The 24,952-nt window shown below is 39.4% G+C and overlaps 1 long non-coding RNA gene across 1 annotated transcript in view; it reads left to right on the top strand.

Moving 5' to 3' along the window:
* Positions 1-24,952, top strand: part of LOC140502864 (uncharacterized) — a 45,637-nt gene that overhangs the window by 3,082 nt on the left and 17,603 nt on the right. The gene's annotated exons all lie outside the window — the stretch shown is intronic.

Genomic DNA, 24,952 nt, shown 5'->3' with positions numbered 1-24,952 from the left:
GAAGGGGGCAAATAGTCTCATAACACCAGAGGCTAGGAAAATAGCAAAGGGGGATTCTTCCTACTGTGGCGGAGGCAATCCGGAAGGACAGATGACCCAGGGCAGAGAAAATTCGCACTGAGACCCAGGCAAGCCTCAGCACGGGGAGATGAGCCCCAGGAGGGGCGGGAACACATATTAGCATCTAGGTGTGCCCCAGCCCTTCAGGGGAAAAGGGAAGACAATAGGGAAGCTGAGATCACCATCCCCTGACCTTGCCTTTGCCTCAGGTCAGCTGAGGAGATCTCCTGAGACCAGACCACCCCTCCCACACACCTAACAAGCTAACCCCAGGGTTGATCTGGGAAACAAAAAACAAAAACCTGCTTTTAGCCTCGACACACATCAGCTCAACACAAAGATCTGTACCTTCTGACTGAAAGAACCAGAAGCTACAACACTCAGCCAACACCATGAATCGGAAAAAGCAGATGAAAAGTGAAAAAACCATAGAATCTTTCTATGGGGATAAGGACCAAAACACAAACACCAAAGAGGTCAGAGCTGAGACTGTACTTCCATCTGAAACCTCAGAAGGGGCTATGAATTTCTCGCAAGCTCAACTAGATTACCTGGAACAGATGAAGAAGGAAATAAAAGAAAAACTGGCCAATGATTTTAAAATTATAAAAAAAGAATTCACTGATGAGAAATATGATCTACAGACTTTTTTTGTTATTGTTATTGTTATGACTTTTAGGAAAATAATGATTCTTAAATTATCTTTCCTTGTTCTTTTTTCCAAGTCAGTTGTTTTTACTCTGGGGTAAATTACCTTTTCTTCTCTTTTCCCCAGTCTTTTTACTTTGTTTGGATATTTCTTATTATTTTATGAAGTCTGTGTTGTCCAATCTAATTTTCAGGGAGTTTGTTGTTTAGGTAAGGTTTTATACCTCCTATGCTAAGCAGCTAGTTTTATTTCTAATTCTTTCTTCCACAGCACTTATCATTTTTCTCATCTTTGCTAAGAGGGGTTAACAGGGAGAGGGCCTCAACCCGGGGGAACATAGGAGTCACTTTGGATTAAACAATTTTTTCTCTTATCATGGTCCAAAATGTTAAGGAAGGGTTAACAAGAAGTTGCTATATAATAGACAGAGTTTACCTATTTTTTTTCTTACTTCAATCTGGGATTACTTCCAAATTACCTGCCTTCCTTCATTGCCTTACAACAACGAAGCTACTAATCTTGTAATTTCCTTTAGAAACTTTTATAAAATCTAGTCCTTAATTTTTCTTAAAATAATTTTTTTCTTAATAATAATTTTCTTAAAATAAATTCTACAAAGTTGTATCCCAAAACTTAAGTTATTTCAGAAGGGAATGAGTTCCTGGAATTACCCCAAATGCCAGGAGTTTCCTCTGACATTTTAAAATGATTAATTTCTAAAATCCAGAATCTGCTAAGACATTTTCAGCAGTTCTATAAACTTTGCTTACCTGACTTTTTTTCTTATTACCTAATGTTTCACAGAAAGCCTAAAGTAGGAGTTAGTCCTATTTATTGGAATTATTGCTTCAAGTGCAAAAGTTTATTAATGTTTCCCAGTGTTCTAAATGCTTTGGCTACAGACTTTAGAAGATTTTCTGACTGGCTACATTTTAAATCTTTCAAGGTAACAGAATCTACAAATAACACTAACATAAAAAAGACACAAATACAGACAAAACAACAAGACAGATACAAACAGACACAAACAATTCTAACAAAGCACGCAATCGCAATTCTAATTTTGCAGAGGCACACAGCTCCCAAGACATGAAGTTCAAAAATCAACAGGCAAGCAGTTATAATTAGACAGAAGCGTGCAGTTTGAAAAAAAAGCATAGGTATGCAGAGAGACTAATTCAACAGAAGTGTGCGGTTTAAGAAAGGATATCCTAATCAGAGTGCTTCAAGACAAACTGGGTCACCAAGAGAATCCTGGAGTTTTCCTCAAAAGAATGATGAGATCAACCAAGGCAAGACCTCAGAGGATTGGTGCGGGGACAAGAGCAGAGGACTCATTAGACGGGGGGAGACAGACTCTGGAGAAATAAAACTTTGGTGGCACCTAATCCATTCCCCACTGGCACCAGGTATTGGAGAGTCCAATGGTCTGACTCTGTGTTGAGTCCCACTTCTGACACAAAGTAATATCAACTGACTGGACCAGCCTCTAATCTGAGGATGGCTGAAGCCAAGTAGCAGACTAAAAACAGAAGAGTCAGGAATCAAACAGAAGTTTAATTTCAAAGTGAGGGAAATGGCTTGCAAGCAAGGAGATTAGACACAAATGCCAGGGCCCTGCTCCTACTGGGGGGACCTGAGGCAGTGGGGTATAACCGTGATTTATATACTTGTGGCTAGATAAGAGTAAAGCAGTGTGGTGAAGCAACAGTAGTGAGACACACCAGCAACAGTGAGACCCAGCAGCAACATTAGGCAAGGTTGTCTAGTGACAAAAAGTTAATTCATAGGAGAGTGTCATGTCTGGACCTGTTGGTGCTTGCCCAAGCTCAAGGACCATCAGTTATGTGATTTAGTTGCATCACTGTTCATCCAGAGGGTGACACAAAGGATTGCTGTTATACTACGCTCAAGGAACAGCTTGCTTGTTGGGCCTTAACTCTGGAAAACAGAGTGTCTCTTAATAGTATCTTGACACTTTTCATATAGTGATATCATTTCACTTATTTTAGGACTTTTGGTTGAACTTGTACCAAAGTTATGTTTTTATTCGAAGCTTTGATTTTAGATGCTTTGGAGTCATTTTCTTCACCTTGATTTTTGTCTTGAGTATATGTGGCAATAATAGTTTTTTGTGGTAGGATTCTTCGTTCTTTTATTCACCTCTCATTATAATATTCTTTGGCATTCAGCGGTATCACTGACCCTTTTATTAATTATAAGCTAGCATGATTAATGGAATCATTAATTACCTAGAAACTGTCTCTCAAACTTTTTCTACCTCACAGCTGCTTGTGTTTAGAGCTGTTCTCCCTACATCTCACTTCTCTAGTCTCAGCCTGTGACTTGCCTCCCTGTGTCTTCTCACTGCCATGCTCTGGCAGCACTACTTCTTATATTTTTCAACTCTCAGCAGATTGCCCATCAATCTTTTCTTGGTAACACCACCACTCTGTAGCCTTCTGAGAAATTCAATCTTCTGAGAAGTGAAGTCCAGGGAATTCTTCCAAAAAGCTATGATCTTTGAGTTCCCTGAACGTCATGGGAAGTGAAATCCTAGGGACTTTTCTCCTTGATCACGTCCACCATAATTATAATAGACTAGCAATAGGTAACAAAAGTTGGGTTTTTGCAAAGGGAGTAAAAAGAAGGGGGCCCATTGAAAGTTTCCAATCAATGACATGATCATAGTAGCTAGTTGCTACTGTGGATAGAGGGATGGGCCTGGAGTCAGGAAGACCTGAGTTCAAATCCAGCCTTAAGCACTTACTAGCTGTGTGATAGTGAACAAGTTACTTAACCACTGTTTGCCTCAGTTCCTCATCTGTAAAATAGGAAATAATAATAGGACTTACCTCCCAGTGTTGAGATTTTTTGCTTGTTTTTTGCCTTTCTATGTATCCCCAATGCTCCGAACATTACCTGGCACATGGTATGCACTTTATTAATGTTTATTAACTAACTGTTTGGTGACAAAACATCTCTTGGTCTTTGATCTCTTGAGAGGAACTTCATAATCTTGGACAATACTTTGCAGAATGTCATCTCTTCACTATCACCAAGAGGGCCACCAGTTTGTACTGGTGAATCATAGCTAGTAGTTGCTTAACTGTGATAGTGACAAGGATCATGTGCTCCCCACTCTCTGTAGTTACTAGGAATGAGAATTAGTCCTTGGTTTTCAAACTCTTGAGGATGGCTAAGTTTTCCCTTTCCTAGCACCACATTAATACTTTGTCATCCTCTTTCTTTCCTCTTTACATCCTGAGGCCACAACTAAACTCCCTTCCAGTCTCTCACTAACCAATTACCAATTTGTTTGGCTTATGTTTTCGTTCTTAACTTGCTTTACCTCCTTCTTCATGATTCCTTCTCTTTGTTTTTTCTGAAGCCTTTTTCTTCAATTTTCCTCTTTCAGATTAAACTGAAAGTCACTTTTTCTCCTTTTACTCAAGTTATTCTCCTTCAACTTTTCCTCAAATTCTTCCAAATTTTTTCTTCCTATATTCAATCTCTAATCTTCATGATTCCAAGAATCTCCAAATGACCCTCACAATTTCTTCCTTCTTATTTTCACTCAAGTTCTTCTCCAGTGCTTTCTGCTATACAGCCCTCTCCTTTAGAAGCAGAAAGTAGAATGAAAGTAAGAAATAGTCTTAAATATCTTCTCTATGCAGGTAATTCCCAAATCTATATATTGAACCCTATACTGTCAACTGCCTGTTGAACATCTAGCTCTACGTGGATGTTCCACTAGCATCTAAAGCTCAATTAATCTAATTAACTTTCCCCCTAAATCTGCCCTTCCTCCGAATTTTCCTATTTCTATTAAGGGTACCACCATCCTCCTGTCACCCAGGTTTATAACCTCAGTTGTCCTTGACTCTTATCTCTGTCTTTTTGTTGTCAGTAATATCTGACTCTTCACAACCCCCAGGAACCACAGCATTCCAGGTCCTTCTATCCTCCACTCTCTCTCAAAGTCTATCTAAATTCATGTTCCTTGTTTCCATGATATTTTTTATCTCATCCTGTTTTCTCCTTCCCCTTTTAAAATTTTTCAATAATTTTATTTTTCCCCCAATGTTCAATTTTTTTTTTTAAGTTTTGAGTTCCAAATTCTATCATTCTCCACCTCCACTCACCCCTCTCCGAGGTGGTAAATATATATAGGTTATATATGTGTAGTCATGTAAAACATTTCTTTGTTAGTTATTTTGTATAGGAAGACTTTAACAAAAGAAAGAAAAAAGAGAAAGGGAAAAAGAAAAAGAAAGAAAGAACAAAAGAGAAAAACAGTATGCTTCAGTCTGTGTTAAGGCAACATCAGTTCTTTCTCTGAAAGTTGATAGTATTTTTCATCATGAGTCCTTTGGGATTGTCTTGGATCACTTTATTGCCAAGAGTAGCCAAGTCATTCACAGTTCTTCATCACGCAATATTATTGTGTACAATGTTCTCCTAGTTCTGCTCACTTCACTCTGTATCAGTTCATGTAAGTCTTTTCAGGTTTTTCTGAAATTGTCTTGCTTGTCATGACTTACAGCACAATAATATTACATTACAATCATATTCCACAACTTGTTTAGCCATTCCCCAGTTGTGTGGGGCATCCCTTAGAGTTTTAATTTTTAACTATGACAAAAAGAACTGCTATAAGTATTTTTGTACAAATTAGTCTTTCCCTCCATTGACCCCCCACCCCCACCCCCCGCTTTTTTATCTCTTCTAGCTACAGACAATGGTATTACTGGATCAAAGGGTATACACAGCCCTTGAGCATAGTTCCAAATTGCTCTCCTGAGTGGTGGAATTAGTTCACAACTCCACCAAAAGTATACTAGTGCCCCGGTTTTCCCACATCCCGTCCAACATTTCTCATTTTCCTTTTTTGTCATATTAGCCAATCTGATAGATGTAAGATGGTACTTCAGAGCTGTTTAAATCTGCATTTCTCTAAACAGTAGTGATTTAGAGTATTTTTTCCCAAATGACTATAGATAGCTTTGATTTCTTTGTCTAAAAATTGCCTGTTCTTACCCTTTGACCATTTATCAATTGGGAAATGACTGGTGTATTCTTATGAATTTGACTTATAAATTTGTATATTTGAGAAATGAGGCCTTTATCAGAAATACTTACTATAAAACTTCCCCTCCTCCACCCTCCCCAATTTTCTTATGTCTTAATTTTGGTTGCATTGGTTTTGTTTATACAAAACTTTTTAATTTTATATAAGCAAAATGATCTATTTTATATTTCATAATTTTCTCTATATCTTGTTTGGTTCTAAATTCTTCCCTTATCTATTGCCTTAACAGATAATTTATTTCATGCTCTCCTTCCTATTTACTTATGGAACCACACTTTAGGTATAAATCATGTATCCATTTTGATCTTATCTTGGTATATGGTGTGAGATGTTGGTCTATATCTAGTTTCTGCCATACTGCTTTCCATTTTTCCCTTTGGATCTTTGGGTTTATCAAACATGAGTGCTATGATCATTTACTATATTGTGTACCTAATTATTTCACTCACCATGTTATTTCTAACCAGTACCAGATTGTTTTGATAATTCCTGCTTTATAATACAGTTTGAGATCTGGTGTGGCTAAGCCACCATCTTTCACATTTTTTTTTTATGATTCCTTTGATACTCTTGATCTTTTGTTCTTCCAGATGAATTTTGTTATTATTTTTTTCTAGCTTTATCTATAAAATAATTTTAGGTGGTTTGACTAGTATGGCACTGAATAAGTAGATTAATTTCAGTAGAATTTTCATTTTTATTATATTGGCCCAGCCTACCCATGAATATATTTTTCCATTGTTTAGATCTAACTTTATTTGTGTGAAAAATGTATTGTAATTGTGTTTGTATAGTTCCTGGGTTTGTCATGGCAGATAGATTCTCAAGTATTTTACATTGTTTACCGTTATTTTAAATGTAATTTCTCCATTTCTTGCTGCTGGACTTTGTTGGTAATATATAGAAATACTGTATCCTGCAACTTTGCTAAAAAGCTGTTGATCATTTCAACTAGCTTTTTAATTGGTACTCCAGGATTCTCTGTACAATTATATCTTCTGCAAATGGTAATTGTTTTGTTTTCTTATTGCCTATTCTAATTCCTTCTATTTCTTTTTCTTCTCTTATTGCAATACCAGCATTTCTAGTACAATATTGAATAATAGTGATGATGATAAGCATTCTTGCTTCATCCCTGATTTTACTGGGAAGACTTGTAGCTTATCCTCATTAGAGATAAAAATATTATTTATCATTTTAAAGTAAGCTCCATTTATTTCTATGCTCTCTAGTATTTTTTAATAGGAATGGGTGTTGTCTTTTATCAATGGCTTTTTCTGCTTCTGTTGAGATAATCATATGATTTCTGTTGCTTTTATTACTGATAGGGTCAATTATGCAGATAGTTTTCCTAATATTAAACCAGTCCTGCATTCCTGAAGTAAATTTCACCTGGTCATAGGGTATGATCCTTGTGCTATAGTACTGTGATCTCCTTGATTGCATTTTATTTTAAAATTTACATCAATGTTCATTAGGGAAACTGGTCTATATTTTTCTTTTTCTGTTTTCACTCTTCTTGGTTTTGGCATCAGCGCCATATCTGTATCATAAGAAGGAACTCGGAATTTGGTAGGACTCCTTTATCCATTTTTTTCTAAATGTTTATATAATTTGGGGATTAATTGTTCTTAAAATGATTGATAGAATTCACTTGTGAATCTACCTGACCCTGAGGATTTTTCTTAGTAATTTCATTGATGGCTTGTTCAATTTCTTTTTCTAAATGGGGTTATTTAGATATTCTATTTTCTCTTCTGTTAATCTGGTACTTTATATTTTTGTAAATCTTCATTCATTTCATTTATATTGTCAGATTTCTTGGGATATAATTGGGTAAGATAGCCTCTTCACTGGTGGTAAATTCACCCCTTTCATTCTTAATAGTCAATCTATTGTCAATAATCAATCTATTGTATCATGTTTTTCATAAAATTAGCTTCTAGTTTTATTTATTAGTTCAATGATTTTCTTAGTTTCCATTTTATTTACCTCTCATTTGATTTTGAGGATTTCTAATTTGGTCTTTGGGGATTTTTAATTTATTCTTTTTCTAGTATTTTTAGCTGCATGCCCAACTTATGAAACTGCTCTTCCTTTATTTTACTGATGTAAGCATTTAGAGATACGAATTTTCCCCTCTATACTGCTTTGGCTGCATCTTTGACCCACTTATTCTTTAGGGTTAGATTCTTTAGTTTCCAGTTAATTTTTAATGTCTTTCTATAGTCATTTCTTTTTGGTTTTTTGGTTTTTTGCTTATTTTTCCTGCCTATTTTGTGACTCTGCTTTTATGTAAGAGTTGGGCTCTGCTCCTGCACTGTCCCAAGCTTCTCATGCCAGGGCTCAGGGGCTTGCTGCTGGTTTTCACTGGACCTCAGGGCTTTCTTGCTAGCTTTTACTGGGGGTAGCGTTTCCTTGTTGTGTTATCCTGGAGGTGGGGGTCTCCATTCTGGTCTAGAGATGGGGTCTAATTGCTGGTTTACTCTGGAGATAGTATTTCTCTGCTGGTTTGCACTGGAGGGGGCTCTCCCTACTGGTTTATATGAAGGATGAGTCCTTTTTGCTGGCTTCTCTGCAGGCGGGATCTCATTGCTGGTCAGCAATGGGAGTGGGGCCTTGCTGGTATCTTGCACCAGGTATGGGGCCTTACTGTGCTACTAATCTTGGACTGCTAGCTTTCGTCTGGGCCGTTGGTTTGCTCAAGGGCAGGCCCTTACTGGTGCATTGCTGGAGGGCTCAGGCCCCTTGTAGTGTGGCCTGCAGCTGCTGTTTGTTTACCAGGCTCCCCTCCAACTCCAGTGAGACAGATCTTTTCTGCTGAGCTAGTAAGTTGTTTCTCTATAACAAGTTGGTTCTAAGGCATTTTTCAGGTTTGTTTAAAGGGGAATTTGGAAGGGCTCCAAGAAGTTCCTTCTTCACTCAGTTATCTTGGCACTGAAAGTCCTTTCTTCCCCTTTTTCTTTCAGTCTTTCCTAGCATCAGGGTCTTTTCCAATGAAACTAATCTCATTATGTTGTCAAACTATTCAAGCTTCAGCTCCAGTATTTGACTTTCCAGTGAATAGCCTGAATAATTTCTTTAATTATCTTCTTCTTTCTGTCCAAGGAACTTTCAAAAGTCTTCTCTAGCAGAATTCAAAAGTATCGATTCTGTAGTGCTCAACTTTCTTTTTTTTTTTTATTTATTTTTTTATTTTTTTAATGTTTAACAATCACTGCCATACATTTGCGATTTTTTCCCTCCCCACCCACCCCCCACTACCTCCCTCCCTCCCCACGACTGCATACAATTCTGTATAGATTCTACATATACTTTCCTATTGAGTATATTTTCACTATAGTCATGCTATGTAGTCAGACTAAGATAAATGAAAGAATCCGTATAACAAATCAGAACATGATACACAAACAGATACACATACACAAACATGATCTGCTACATTATGTGAGTGACTTCCATATTTCTCTCTCTGAGTATGGAAGGCATTTTGCCATGAGGTCCACCATTGGGATTTTTTTTTTTTTTCAGAAGTTCTTGTGTTATTACAAAAATCTAAGTCTACCAGAAAAAACTCTCACACACTGTGGTTGTTGCTGTGCATAAAGTTCTCCTGGTTCTGCTCCTTTCACTCAGCATCAGGTCATATAAGTCCTTCCAGGCCTCTCTGAAGTCTTCTTGTTCATCATTTCTTATGGCACAATAGTACTCCATTACATTCATATACCATAATTTATTCAGCCATTCCCCAATTGATGGACATCCCCTTGACTTCCAGTTTTTGGCAACTACATAGAGTGCTGCTATAAATATTTTTGTACATGTGGGACCCTTTCCCATTTTTATGATCTATTGGGGATACAGTCCTAGTAGTGATATTGCTGGGTCAAAGGGTATGCACATTTTTGTAGCCCTTTGGGCATAGTTCCAAATTGCTCTCCAGAATGGTTGGATGCGCTCACAGCTCCACCAACAATGAATTAGTGTTCCAACTCTCCCACATCCTCTCCAGCATTTATCATTTTCTTGTTCTGTCATGTTTGCCAATCTTATAGGTGTGATGTGGTACCTCAGAGTTGTTTTGATTTGCATCTCTCTAACCAATAGTGATTTAGAGCATTTTTTCATATGATTATAGATAGCTTTAATTTCTTCCTCTGAAAATTGCCTGTTCATATCCTTTGACCATTTATCAATTGGGGAATGACTTGTATGATTATACATTTGGGTTGGTTCTCTATATATTCTAGAAATGAGGCCTTTATCCCCGAGCTTAGCTGTAAAAATTTTTTCCCAATTTACTACATCCCTCCGGATTTTGGTTGCATTGGGTTTGGTTGTGCAAAAACTTCTCAGTTTAATGTACTCAAAGTTATCCATTTTGCATTTCATAATGCATTCTATCTCTCCTTTAGTAAAGAATTCTTCCCTTCTCCATAGATCTGATAAATACACTATTCCTTGCTTCTCCAGTTTATTCATGGTATCAATCTTTATACCTAAATCATGTACCCATTTGGACTTTATTCTTGTGTACGGTGTCAGGTATGGGTCTATGCCTAATTTCCGCCACACTGTTATCCAGTTTTCCCAGCAATTTTTGTCAAACAATGAGTTCTTATCCCAGAAGCTGGGGTCCTTGGGTTTATCAAACAGAAGGTTGCTATATTCCTTGCCTACTGCATCTTGAGTGCCAAGTCTATTCCACTTGTCTACCTCTCTGTTTCTTAGCCAATACCAAGTGGTTTTGATAATTGCTGCTTTATAGTACAGTTTGAGGTCTGGTAGCGCTAGGCCACCTTCCCAAGCATTTCTTTTCATTAGTCCCTTTGATATTCTGGACCTTTTGTTTTTCCAAATGAATTTTGATATTATTTTATCCAGCTCTAGAAGGTAATTGTCTGATAGTTTAATTGGTATGGCACTAAATAAGTATATTAATTTGGGTAGAATTGTCATTTTTATTATATTAGCACGGCCTACCCATGAGCAACTAATGTTTTTCCACTTACTTAAATCTGACTTTATTTGTGCAAAAAGTGTCTTGTAATTGTGTTCATATAGTCCCTGGGTTTGTTTTGGCAGGTAGACTCCTAAGTATTTTATACTGTCTACCCTAACTTTAAATGGGATTTCTCTTTCTATCTCTTGCTGTTGGACTTTGTTGCTAATATATAGGAATGCAGAAGATTTGTGTGGGTTTATTTTGTACCCTGCAACTTTGCCAAAGTTGTTTATTAATTCAAGTAATTTTTTACTTGAATCTCTGGGATTCTCTAGGTAAATCATCATATCATCTGCAAAGAGTGATAACTTAGTTTCTTTGTTGGCTATTCTAATTCCTTGAATATCTTTATCTTGTCTAATTGCTACAGCTAACATTTCTAGTACCATATTGAATAATAGTGGTGATAATGGACAACCTTGTTTCACCCCTGATCTTATTGGGAATGCATCTAGCTTATCCCCATTGCATATAATGCTTGCTGAAGGTTTTAGATAGATACTGCTTATTATTTTATGGAAAGTTCCCTTTATTCCTACGTTCTCCAATGTTTTTAGTAGGAATGGATGTTGTATTTTGTCAAAAGCTTTTTCTGCATCTATTGAGATAATCATGTGGTTTTTGTTAGCTTTGTTGTTGATGTGATCGATAATGCTAATAGTTTTCCTAATATTGAACCAGCCCTGTAGTCCTGGTATGAATCCTACCTGATCATAATGTATTAATCTCGTGATAAGATGCTGTATTCGTTTTGCTAAAATCTTATTTAAAATTTTTGCATCTATATTCATTAGGGCAATTGGTCTATAATTTTCTTTCTCTGTTTTGTCTCTTCCTGGTTTGGGTATCAAAACCATATTTGTATCATAGAAAGAATTTGGGAGGACTCCTTCTTCCCCAGTTTTCAAGAATAGTGTATGTAGTATTGGAATTAACTGTTCTTTAAATGTTTGATAGAATTCACTTGTGAATCCATCTGGCCCTGGAGATTTTTTCCTAGGGAGTTCTTTGATGGCTTGTTCAATTTCTTTTTCTGAGATGGGGTTGTTTAAGTATTCAACTTCCTCTTCTGTTAATCTGGGCAATTTGCATTTTTTAAAATATTCATCCATCTCGTTTAGATTGTCGAATTTGTGGGCATAAAGTTGGGCAAAGTAGTTTCTAATTATTGTTTTAATTTCCTCCTCATTGGAGGTGAGTTCACCCCTTTCATTTTTAATGTTAGTAATTTGGTTTTCTTCTTTCTTTTTTTTGATCAAATTAACCAAAGGTTTATCAATTTTATTAGTTTTTTCATAAAACCAACTATTGGTTTTATTTATTAATTCAATAGTTTTCTTTATTTCAATTTTATTAATCTCTCCTTTGGTTTTCAGTATTTCTAATTTGGTATTTACTTGGGGATTTTCAATTTGTTCTTTTTCTAGCTTTTTCAACTGCAAGCCTAAGTCATTGATCTCCTCTTTCTCTATTTTATTTATGTAAGCATTCAGAGATATAAAATTTCCCCTAATAACTGCTTTTGCAGTGTCCCATAAGTTTTGGTATGTTGTCTCACTATTGTCATTCTCTTGAATGAAGTTGTTGATTGTTTCTATGATTTCTTCTTTAACCCAATTCTTCTTTAGAATTAGATTATTTAGTTTCCAATTGATTTTTGGTTTCTCTTTCCATGGCCTTTTATTACATGTAATTTTTAATGCATTATGATCTGAAAAGGATGCATTGATTATCTCTACCTTTCTGCACTGGATTGTGAGATTTTTATGTCCTAGTACATGGTCAATTTTTGTAAATGTTCCATGTACCGCTGAGAAAAAGGTATATTCCTTTCTATTCCCATTTAATTTTCTCCAAAGATCTATCATATCTACCTTATCCAGAGTTTTATTTACCTCCTTAACCTCTTTCTTGTTTATTTTGAGGTTGGATTTATCTAGTTCAGAGAGGGGGAGGTTGAGGTCCCCCACTAGTATAGTTTTGCTATCAATTTCTTCCTTCAACTCCCCCAACCTCTCCTCTAAGAATCTGGATGCTATACCACTTGGAGCATACATGTTTAGTAATGATATTGCTTCATTGTCTATGGTGCCTTTTAGTAGGATATAGTTTCCATCCTTATCCCTTTTGATTAGATCTATTTCTGCTTTTGCTTTGTCTGAGATTAGGATTGCTACTCCTGCCTTTCTTACATGAGCTGAGGCACAATATATTCTGCTCCATCCTTTGACCTTTATCCTATGTGTATCCCCCCGTTTCAAATGTGTTTCTTGTAAGCAGCATATTGTTGGATTATGGCTTTTAATCCATTCTGCTATCCGTCTCCGTTTTATGGGAGAGTTCATCCCATTCACATTCACAGTTATGATTACAATCTGTGTATTTCCCTCCACCCTCTTTCCCACCATTTGTGCTTTTAACTCTCCCGTCTCCCTTCCCCTCCTCAATAGTATTCACTTTTCTCCCCCTCCTCCTGCAGCCTTCCCCTCCTTCTTTTAGCCCCCCTCCCTTTTAGTCCCCTTTACTCTTATTGCTTCTTTCCTCCCTTTTAGCCACCCTCCCCTTTCTTCCCCCTTCCCCTCCTACTACCTATAGAGCTAGTTAGGATTATCTACTTAAGATTATTGTTCCCTCCTTTGAACAAATCAGATGAGAGTACCTCTCAAACAATGCTCATCTCCCTCCCCTCCTTCCCTCTACTATAGTTTTGTACTTCTTCCTGTGATATAATTTGCCATTTTCTGCTTCCCCCTTTCCACACCTCCTATTACATTCCCTTCTCATACTTAAATCATATTTTTGACATGACATCATTTACTTTATGCCCGTTCCCTCTACATATATCCCTTTTATCATAATAGCTGCACAGTTCTCAAGATTAACAGGTATCATCTTCCCTTATAGGGAGGTAAACAGATTGCCCTAATTGAGTTGCAAGTTTTTGTTTTTGTTTTTTCCCCTCTGTTTACCTTTTTATGATTCTCTGGAGACCTGCATTTGAAGATCAAATTGTCTATTGAGTTCTGGTGTTTTGGTCAGGAAGCTCTGGAAATCCCTTATTTCGTTGAATGACTTTCTCCTTGCCTGAAATGTTATGCTGAACTTTGCTGGGTAGTTGATCCTTGGTTGAAGTCCCAACTCCTTTGCCTTACGGAATATTGGGTTCCAATTCTTTCGATCTTTTAATGTAGAAGCTGCAAGGTCCTGTGTGATCCTGACTGTGTGACCTTGATATTTGAATTGTTTCTTTCTGGCTGCTTGTAGTATTTTCTCCTACACTTGATAGCTCTGGAATTTGGCAACTATATTTCTTGGGGTTTTGAGTTTGGGATCCCTTTCGGGTGGGGAACGGTGGATTCTTTCGATGACTATTTTGCCCTCTGAGTCTAGTACTTCTGGGCAGTTTTCCTTGATGATTTCCTGGAAGATATTGTCCAGACTCTTTTCTTCATCATGGGTTTCTGGCAGGCCAATAATTCTTAGATTTTCTCTCCTGGATCTATTTTCCAGGTCAGTTGTTTTTCCAATTAAATATTTTACATTTTCTTCTATCTTTTCATTCTTTAGATTTTGTTTGACTGATTCTTGTTGCCTCATTGAGTCATTAGTTTCTACTTGCCCAATTCTAATCTTGATCGTATTGTTTTCTTCAGTTAGCTTTCGCATCTCCTTTTCCATCTGACCAATTTTTCCCTTTAAGGAGCTATTTTCTCCATTTAATTTTTGTACTTCTTTTTCCATTCGACCAATTTTCCCAGTTAGGTTTTGGGTTTCCTTTTCCATCTGATCAATTTTCCCTATTAGGTTTTGAGTTTCCTTTTCCGTTTGATTAACTCTTCCTTTTAGGGAATTATTCTCTCCAGTTAATTTTTGAACTTCCTTTTCCATTTCTTCAATTTTCTTTTTCAGAGTGATGTTCTCATCAGTGAATTCTTTTTTTATAGTTTTAAAATCATTGGCCAGTTTTTCTTTTATATCCTTCTTCAGACGTTCCAGGTAATCTAGTTGTGCTTGCGAGAAATTCATAGTCCCATCTGAGGTTTCAGATGGAAGTACAGTCTCAGCTCTGACCTCTTTGGTGTTTGTGTTTTGGTCCTTATCCCCATAGAAAGATTCTATGGTTTTTTTACTTTTCGTCTGCTTTTTCCGATTCATGATTTTGGCTGAGTGTTGTAGCTTTTGGTTCTTTCAGTCAGAAGATACAGATCTTTAAGTTGAGCTGATGTGTGTCTAGGCTAAAAGCAGGCTTTTTTTGTTGTTGTTGTTGTTGTTGTTGTTGTTGTTTCCCAGATCAACCCTGGGGTTAGCTTGATAGGTGTGTGGGAGGGGTGGTCTGGTCTCAGGATATCTCCTCAGCTGACTGATCACTCCGGCATCCCAGCTCCTGGATGTTCAAGTAGTGACCCACTGAAGTCCCGTCTTTAGGCTTAAGATTTCAAGGGCTGCTGCACTGATATCATTGGCTCGGCCTGGCTTATCTCCTGCTCCGCTGGTCTCGCCCGCCACTCTCGGGCCCCTCGGGTCCCCTCCGCCCTGCCGCGCCGACCGCGCTGTGCTGTGCGCCGGGGTCTTACCCCCGTGGAACAGATCCCTCCCGTGGACCCTCCAGTCCAGCCTGGGCTCCGAATCCGTCAAAGTCCGTCTCCCACTGGATTCTACACCTCCAAAGTCTGGTCAGACTCTCCCCCCAGAGATATCCAGAGGAGTTTTTCCAGGAGCTTAGGTGAGTCGTTGCTTTCACTCCGCCATCTTGGCTCCGCCCCTCAATTTTCTTTATAGTTCAGCTCTCACAGTCATACATTGCTACTGAAAAACCATAACTTTAACTGTATGGACCTTTGTCAGCAAGGTAATGTGTCTGCTTTTTTATGTTTTGTCCAGATTTGCCATAACTTTCCTTCCAAGGAGCAAGCATCTTTAATTTCATGACTGCAATCACTGTCTGCAGTGATCTTTGAGCCTAAGGACATAAAATCTGATACTGCTTCCATTTCTTCTCTCTCTATTTGACAGGAAGTGATGGGACCATTTGTGAAGATCTTTATTTTTTAATGTTAAGCTTCAAGTCAGCTTTTACACTCTCCTCTTTCACCCTCATCAAGAGGCTTCTTAATTCCTCTTTAATTTCTTCCATCTGAGCGATAGCATCTGCATATCTGAAATTGTTAACCTGAAACCTTAATTCTAAACTTTTGATTCATCCAACCTGGCATTTTGCATGATGTATCTGCATATAACTTAAATAAATAAGACGATAATGTATAACCTTGTCATAATCCTTTTCCAATCTGCCCCCAGTCAATTGCCCCATGTTCAGTTCTAACTGTTGCTTCTTGGCCCACATACAGGTTCCATAAGAGACAAGTAAGATGATCTGGTACTCCCGTCTCTATGAGGACATACCTACCATGTTACCTTTCCTTCACACCCTACCTCCAATAAATTGCTAAGTCTTGCAGTGGTTTTTTATCGCCTCTGATTGACTCAGTTAATAAGTTCCAAACTGTCTTTCTTAAATATTAGACATTGTTCCTCTTTCAAAAAGATGGATTCATGCTCAGGCTTGAGTTGTGCCAGATGGATTCTGGGTTTTCTTTCAACTGAGATTCTGTGTGATTTTGTGTGACATAATTATGTTTTCATATACTCTGTGTTCCAACCAAACTAGCTTACCCCTTCATCTCCCAAGTCCACATATTTGCATGCACCATCCCTCCAGCTCAGCATCCACTGTCTCTTCACCTCCACTAGACAGGAACCTCATCTTCCTTCAGAGTTCACTTCTGATGTCACATAAACCTTCTTGGATTCCCCCAGTTTTTAGTTCTTCACTTCTTCAAATATCTCGTACTCCTTATCTGTGCAAATGCTATATCTCCCTAAGAGAATGTAAGCTGCCTACGGTCAGGGTCTGTTTTATTTGTCTTGTCTTTGTCTCTTTGGCTCCAACCACATTGTCTTATCCATGGGAGGCACATAACAAATGTTTCTTGAATTGAATTAATAATTCATATAGGGTAGCAATGATCACCTAGACTAAGATGGTACCAGTGGAAACAGGGCAGAGGAGACAGCTGTGGGAGTTCTTGTGAAGGCAGAATCAATGAGACTTGACATGTGAGTGGATATAAGAGGTTAAGGAAAGGAAAGAGTCTAAGATAACTCCAAGGTTTCAAATGTGGGGATCTGGATGAATGGTGGTACCACAGATGTGGTCAAAAGGAAGAGGAGAGTGGTGGCATGGGATGGGATAATAAGCTCAAACTGGATCTTGTTAAGTTTTAAATACTCATGAGACATCCAGAGAGAAATATCTGTAGGTAGTTGGAGAGAATGTGGAGCTGAGAAGAAAGTTAAGTGCTGGAGACATAAATATGGGAGTCATTTGAATAGAGATAATAGATGAGGCCATGGTAATAAATAAGATTCTCAAAGGAGAAGGTGTAGAGGAGGAAGAGAAGAGCAGAATACTGAAGGTAGCACTTTGGCAATGGTACCCCTTAATTGGTGAGGAAGAGAATGGGAGATTAAAGGAAAAAGAGTGGAGTGTCTCTAAAGCCAAAAAAAAAAGGCAGTTCAAGTAGGATAGGGGTGGTCAATAGGGTCAGAAACTACAGAGAAATTAAGAAGGTTTGGGTACTAACAAAGCTGGATTTGGTGATTAACAATGAGGGAGGAGTTTTGCCAGAGATATTGGTGTAGAAGCAGGGGGCTGAAGGAAAGAGTGGGTGATAAGAAAATGAAGGCATTTTTATTAGGAAACCTTATAGTGAAAGAAAGGAGAGAGATGGAATTTGAGCTGATGGGTGGAATGGTCCAAGGAAGGCTTTTTCAGTATTACAGGAAGGTTTGAACATGTTTGTAGGCAGATGAGAAGGGTTCAGTGGAGAAGGAGAAATTGAAGACATGCAGAGAGAGGAGGATAATTGGTGAACCTTGGTCCTGGAGGAGGCAGGAGGGATTGGGATAGATGGTGAGAGGGAAGAGTGTGGGATTGGTCTCAGTGTAGGAACTGAAATGTGCCTTTCCTGTGGGGCTCTGGCTGTTCCCAGTGGCAGAGAGAATTCTTAAGCACATGAGTTGTGAAAGGAGAGCTCTGTCCCCTACCTATTCATCATTTTTCCCACTCCCACCCCCACCTTTGTGTCCTTTCTCCTCTCTGCAGCCTGTGACCTGCCCTTTCCTATATAACGTCTCAAGTTTCCACATAGCGAGATGTGGGCTGAGGCAAAGCATCCAATCTCCTCTCAGCTGGCTTGGAACCTCTGGGGAGCATGGCCTAGAGGAAGGAGGGACAGAGCCTACAGGCAATGGGCCAGGCAGAGAGAGCGAGGGAAGGGGGTGGGGTGGGGGAGGAGAGCAGTTCTGAAGGAGTCAGGCTGGGGGAGAAGAAAGAATTCTATGTGTCCAGAGCAGCCTCTGATTCCAACTTCAGGATAATTCCAAAGCTACGGGGACATACTTGTGTCTTCACCCACTTTAAGGTTCCCATTGAATATGGGGAGACCAGGACTGACCTTCCTCAGAGACCCTGATGCTGTTTCCCAACTTCTGAGAGTATGGAAACTAGTCTAGAACATAGCTTTCCCTCTAAGGGAAGTAGTCTGGTATTGTAGAAAAAGCCCTGGAATTGGAATCAGGAGATCTAGGCTCAAGTCTCACCTTTGACATCAGCCATGTCACCATGAGCAAGTCACAGTTCCCTCATCTGTAAAATGAGAATATACTGTGTTCTTCACAGGAGTTATTGTAGAAAAAGTGCTGGGTAAATCTCAGTTCTTCTTCCCTTCCCTTCCCTTTCCCTCCCCATTTCTCTTTTCTGATCTTTCCATCTCTGTCCAACTGAGAACCCCTTAAGACCAAGTGAAAGAATCCTACTAGCAACTTATCCCTGGGCAGGCTATGCCTGAGAATTTGGTCATTCCCTCAGCTATGTTGTCCTTCCCTCACCTACATGAAGAGATTAATCTTCCTTTCCTTTCTTCCTTTTCTCCTCTTCCACTCTATCCTTCATCCCTATTCCTCTATTCCCTCCCTTCCTTCCTCTCCTCCACTGTTCCTCCCTCCTTTCCTTTCTCCCTTCCTTTGTCCCTTCCTTTCTTCCTCTACTTTTTGCCCCACTTTCTCGTTCTTTCTTTCTCCCCTCCTATCTTTTCCCTTCTAATCCTCTTCTTCCCTCTTCCCCTTGTCTTAATCCTGTCCCAGTTTCCAACAAAGAGAATACAACTATCCAATTCTTGCTTCTTCTAGAGAGCATGGGTTGGGAAAACAATACTGTTCAGAAAATCACAAATTAAGAATTTGAAATAGCCAGAGTTCATGAAGAAAAAAAAACCCTCAGGTTTTCCTGTCTTTGAACAAAAATATTCACAATTTCACTGGGAAAAAAAATAAAAAAGATTGGGTTAATGTGAAAGTTAATTTGTATCATGGTTGTTAATAACAGGCTTACAGTTTGTTGGTCTGGGACATAGGAACTTGGGTTAGAACTGGGTATGAATTGATGCTAAGACAGAAGGTGAGCTGTGGGAGGAAAGGGGGACAAGTCGGGATGGGATTGAGTTTGAGGATGGGGTGACAGAAGGTATTGACCTAGAAGGTCTATTTTTCTATTTTTTTCTAATGGTAACCATCTCTAGGGTGGAGGTGGGGGAAAGAAAAAATTTACATGATAACTTTATTATATATTTTAAATGAATAGCAAGTTGTATATAATAGATCTGCAGTTTCATGTGTAATCATTTTTAAAATTGTATTATGTTATGGAAATGTTTGTTTTATTCCATAAAATAAAAATTAAATAAATTTTATAAAAGAAGAAGATCTATGAAGTAGAAGCTTTAAGATTTCAGTTGAACTTCCTAAAGTCCCCCCTTTGATCCTCTGGGCTCTCTGAGCAGTTTCCTTAGCTGTACAGGTACACCACCTGTACAGATGCTGGACCAGTGATGCCACCGTGAACAGCTGACAACTTAGAAAAGGCAGAGTAGGCAGCTTCCTATGTGGAACCAATACCCAGACTGTGAATGCTATCTGAAGATGGGAAACTCAAGCAGATACTATCCTAGAATTTACCAGTTTGGTGACATCTTTTTGAACTTGGCTTTGGAGGCTTCTAAGAAGAGGAAACAGAGGCTGCCATCTTGCCCCATATGAAAAGAAGGTCAGACTGCATCTGATTGCTACACACTAGTTCCCTACCCACCCCATCCCCCTTCTCTGGCAGTGAGGACAATAACATTCAGAACTGACAAAATATGCTTTGCTGCTGAGTCTGACTTGATTCCTGTATACTTAGAAGAGGAAGAGACAGAAGGAGAAACTGAGGATTAATTTCTGGCTGTAGCCAAAGCACCCAGACCTCCTTCATACTGTTACCTTTTTAACAAATCCCCCATGACTCTTTCTTTCCTTATGCTCTATGCCCAGTTGCAAACAAATCTGGAGGCCTCCAAGTTTTCATCTGCTGTGATTAATGTTGGCAGTGGGTAGGACCATGAGAAGAGGTTTTGACCTCATTAGAGAGGCAGCAGATACACGCTTGCTTTAGTGTAGTCTGAGGCACCATATGGATTATCTCCTGCCTTCCTCTTAGAAGCCTCCAAAGCCAGGTTCAAAGAGACATCACCAAACTGGTGAATTTTGGGATAGAATTTACTTGAGTCTTCCAGTTTCAAAGAAGCAGGTGTTAGATGGAGTCACTTAAGGGGACTTCCAGCATCCAAATATCAGATTCCAATGGAACCAGAACAAATGACTAATGGTGTGACAGAAAGAAGGCTGGATCTGGAATCAGAAGATTTGGGTTTGAATTCAGATCCTTCTACTGACTATTTATATGGTAATCCCTTAATTTCTCCAAGTCTCAAATTCCTCATATGTAAAATGAGGGCTTAGATTAGATGAACTATAGAATCCCTTCTGACTCTTAACATAGGAACCTAGGTAAGGAAGGTAGTCATTATGGGCACAGCTGATATAAGAGGGAGTAAATAGAGTTTGGCATCACTCAGACATTCTTTTTTTTTCATAATCCAAGAATCTTTTATTGTTTTAAGTTAGTGATGCCAAGAATTCATAGGGTATTGGTTCCAAAAGCTCAGGTTCCTTGCCATTGGTTCTCCAGGTGGAGCAGGCTGATATTTCATTTGAACTCAGGTACCTTTTTCTTTGGCTTCCTTCTTCTGATCATTTTCCTGTACTTGCCTCAGGAAGCTTAATACGCTCTCTTATTCTCTTGGCTAGAATCTTGCCCTTAATCTGTTTGTTTACAACAATGCCTACAGCATGTTGAGTTACATTTATAGACCTGTCCAATCTTGCCATGGTTACATTTGGGGGCATTTCCTGCTGAACTGTGCCTATACTCTTGAGATCTATAAAATCACCCTTCTTGTATAGTCTCACATACATAGCCAAAGAGACAACACCATGTTTTCAAAGAGGACCTAGAAAGCATGTTTCGTGTTCTTCTCCTTTTTCCTTTTGTGTTCGTCATTTTGGCAACTCACTGGAATATTCTGGAGCTGGCAGAAAGCTCACTCAAACATTCTAATGATTTTGCAAGATCATTGATAGGAAGCTCTCCAGTAATGTAGATCACAGTTCTTATGTCTGTGTAACTTCTGTTCATGTCTTCCCATAGGTTTGCAATAGGGAGTCTGCTGAACATTCTAGGAGTTTGGTTTTTTTTTTTGCTTTCTCTTGACACTGCAAAGATATTAATGGAGAACATGGAATGTCAGATGTTTTAATATTACTTTTTACAAATGTACAACTTTTTAATACCAGGCCTAACTGACCAGCAACATTTGAGGGAAGGAACCATGCCCCCAGGGAGGAGCTGCAGTGTTTGCCAGCTGGGACAGGGATCCTGGGCCATAGACCAGTATGCGCTGCTAGCTGGGATCCCATTGCTCTCACCTTAACCCCTCACCCCTAGGAAGATTACGAGTTGCTATACATGAAGGTGTAGCCCACCCCCGGGCTAGTCAAATCTAGGCCTACTTCAGTAGCAACATCCCTTGGTGACTACAAACTTCACTTCTACCCGTTATCACTGCTATGACTTCTCCTGTTTTTCTCCCCATCCTATATTAATCAATAAACATCCATTTAGGAGAAAATTATTTTCAGTCCTCTCTTTCAATTCTCTCATTCTCACACTCCTCAATGCAAACCCATCCATGTCCCTTTCCAACTCTGCCTACTCCTTCCACGTTGCCCTATGAAGTTCTTGTTCTATAATGAACAAACTCCTCTTCATCTTGGACTTTTTTCTCTCTCCCAGTCTTGAGACCTAATTACCTCTGACAACACTGCATCCCCAGCTATTCTCTTCAACAATGACTGTACCTTCTTTCATACCCCTCTGGCACACTGATTCAGAAGGAGGAGTCAGAATATTCTTTGCTCCTTCTACTTTCAGAATTTCTCTTTACCTCCTTAACACAGCAGCATTTCCTACTTTGAGTTTCACTAAATACAATTTTCTACCCAACCCAAATCCTGTTGGCACCTAGAAAGAATCAGACAAAATTAGGGAAATCTTTAGGGACAGTTGGGTTTAGAGTGGGGAAGATTATGAATTCTGTTTGGGCAAATTTAATTTGAGATTTCAATAAAACATGGTCTAGTAGGATATTAGAATGCAAGGGTGGAGTTCAGCTGAGACATTAGGATTAAGCATATTGATTTTTAAGTGATCTGTGTAAAGATAAACCCAAAGAATTTAAGATCCTAGGATCTCAGCAATGGAGTAGGCATAGAGAATTCACTATGAGGGGGATTCAGTGATCTTGGTGTTGGAAGTCTATACAGGGACAGGACAAGGAGAAATAGATTGAACAGTGTATAGTTGAACTAGTTAACTCTAAGGGCACAACAGAGAAGAGGGGAGAGAAGTGAAACCAGAATGGTGATGATGGACAGGACAAAAGATGATCAACTGAATGGATGCCACAGTGAGGATGATGAGTGAGTTTAGGAGGAATGAAGCAAAGAAAGAAGTGAATGGACAGGAGATGATGAACAGAAAAGGAAATTTCAGAGTACGCTGTACTTTGAGGTGACCTACTTATCTGTGATAGTAGATCTAAAGTATGAACGTCCATTTCAAGTTGCTAAAATAGTCAATATTTAAGGGGATATCAGTGCATATATGCTGAAGTCCCTACTTAAAAGGGTAGAGACTGGAGGGGTGGAGCCAAGATGGCGAAGTAGAAAGATGCACATACACATAGCTCCGAACCCACAACCCATAGAACGGCTACAGGGAAGTAACTCACGACGAATTCTGCACCCAGAGGCCACGGAACATTGGAGCGAGGGAGATTTCTGTTCCAGAGAGACCTGCAAACCTCTTGCGGGGGGTCCTTCGCGCTGCGGACTGGGCGCCGGGACTGGGAGCTGAGTGCAGCCCTGCCGCAGCCGCGGCACCGAGGGGAAAAGATCCGAGCGGGCTTCAGGAACGGGATCTCCAGCGGCCACGCGGGTCCCTCCACCCACAGAGGGACCTGCAAACCTCTCGCAAAAGGTCCGTAGTGCTGCAGACGCAGAGCCCAGCCCAGACCTGCCGCGGCTGCGGCACCAAGAGATACAGATCCGAGCAGGCTTCAGGGATGGGATCTCCAGTGGCCGCACAAGTCCCTCCACCCACAGGTGACGGGGGTCGGTGAGAGAGTCTCTTTGGCGGGTTGAGAGGGGAGTGGGGTGCCCCCATAACTCAGGGCCCCGCCCCCGGGAGGTAGAAGCTGAGAGGCGGCTGCAGACCAGGGCTCCCCAAGGGGGCAGGAGCCTGGATCCATTGTTGAAGGTCTGTGCATAAACCCCCTGAGGGAACTGAGCCTGAGAGGCAGCCCTGCCCCAACCTGACCACCTGAACTTAATCTCACACTGAATAGCAGCCCTGACCCCGCCAAAAGCCCTAAGGCTGGAAGCAGCATTTGAATCTCAGACCCCAAACACTGGCTGGGAGGATCAGGAGGGGAGGTGGGTGTGAGGAGAATATTCAGAGGTCAAATCACTGGCTGGGAAAATGCCCAGAAAAGGGAAAAGAAATAAGACTATAGAAGGATATTTTCTTGGAGAACAGGCATTTCCTCCCTTCCTTTCTGATGAGGAAGAACAATGCTTACCATCAGGCAAAGACACAGAAATCAAGGCTTCTGTGTCCCAGCCCACCCAGTGGGCTCAGGCCATGGAAGAGCTCAAAAAGAATTTTGAAAATCAAGTTAGAGAGGTAGAGGAAAAGCTGGGAAGAGAAATGAGAGACATGAAGTTAAAGCATGAACAGCAGATTAGCTCCCTGCTAAAGGAGACCCAAAAAAATGTTGAAGAAATTAACACCTTAAAAACTAGCCTAACTCAATTGGCAAAAGAGGTTCAAAAAGCCAATGAGGAGAAGAATGCTTTCAAAAGCAGAATCAGCCAAATGGAAAAAGAGATTCAAAAGCTCACTGAAGAAAATAGTTCTTTCAAAATTAGAATGGCACAGATGGAGGCTAATGACTTTATGCAAAACCAAGAAATCACAGAACAAAGAGAGAAGAATGGAAAAATGGAAGATAATGTGAAATATCTCATTGGAAAAACAACAGACCTGGAAAATAGATCCAGGAGAGACAATTTAAAAATTATGGGACTACCTGAAAGCCATGATCAAAAGAAGAGCCTAGACATAATCTTTCATGAAATTATCAAGGAAAACTGCCCCGATATTCTAGAACCAGAGGGCAAAATAAATATTCAAGGAATCCACAGAACACTACATGAAAGAGATCCAAAAAGAGAAACTCCTAGGAACATTGTGGCCAAATTCCAGAGTTCCCAGGTCAAGGACAAAATATTGCAAGCAGCTAGAAAGAAACAATTCAAGTATTGTGGAAATACAATCAGGATAACACAAGATCTAGCAGCCTCTACATTAAGGGATCGAAGGGCATGGAATAGGATATTCCAGAAGTCAAAGGAACTAGGACTAAAACCAAGAATCACCTACCCAGCAAAATTGAGTATAATACTTCAGGGGAAAAATTGGTCTTTCAATGAAATAGAGGATTTTCAAGTATTCTTGATGAAAAGATCAGAGCTGAAAAGAAAATTTGACTTTCAAACACAAGAATGAAGAGAACCATGAAAAGGTGAA

This window comes from Notamacropus eugenii, chromosome 4 (assembly GCF_028372415.1).
Source record: "Notamacropus eugenii isolate mMacEug1 chromosome 4, mMacEug1.pri_v2, whole genome shotgun sequence".
In the NCBI taxonomy this organism is placed as follows: domain Eukaryota; kingdom Metazoa; phylum Chordata; class Mammalia; order Diprotodontia; family Macropodidae; genus Notamacropus; species Notamacropus eugenii.
Note: the sequence above shows the minus strand (reverse complement) of the source record. Positions and strands in the feature narration are given on the sequence as shown.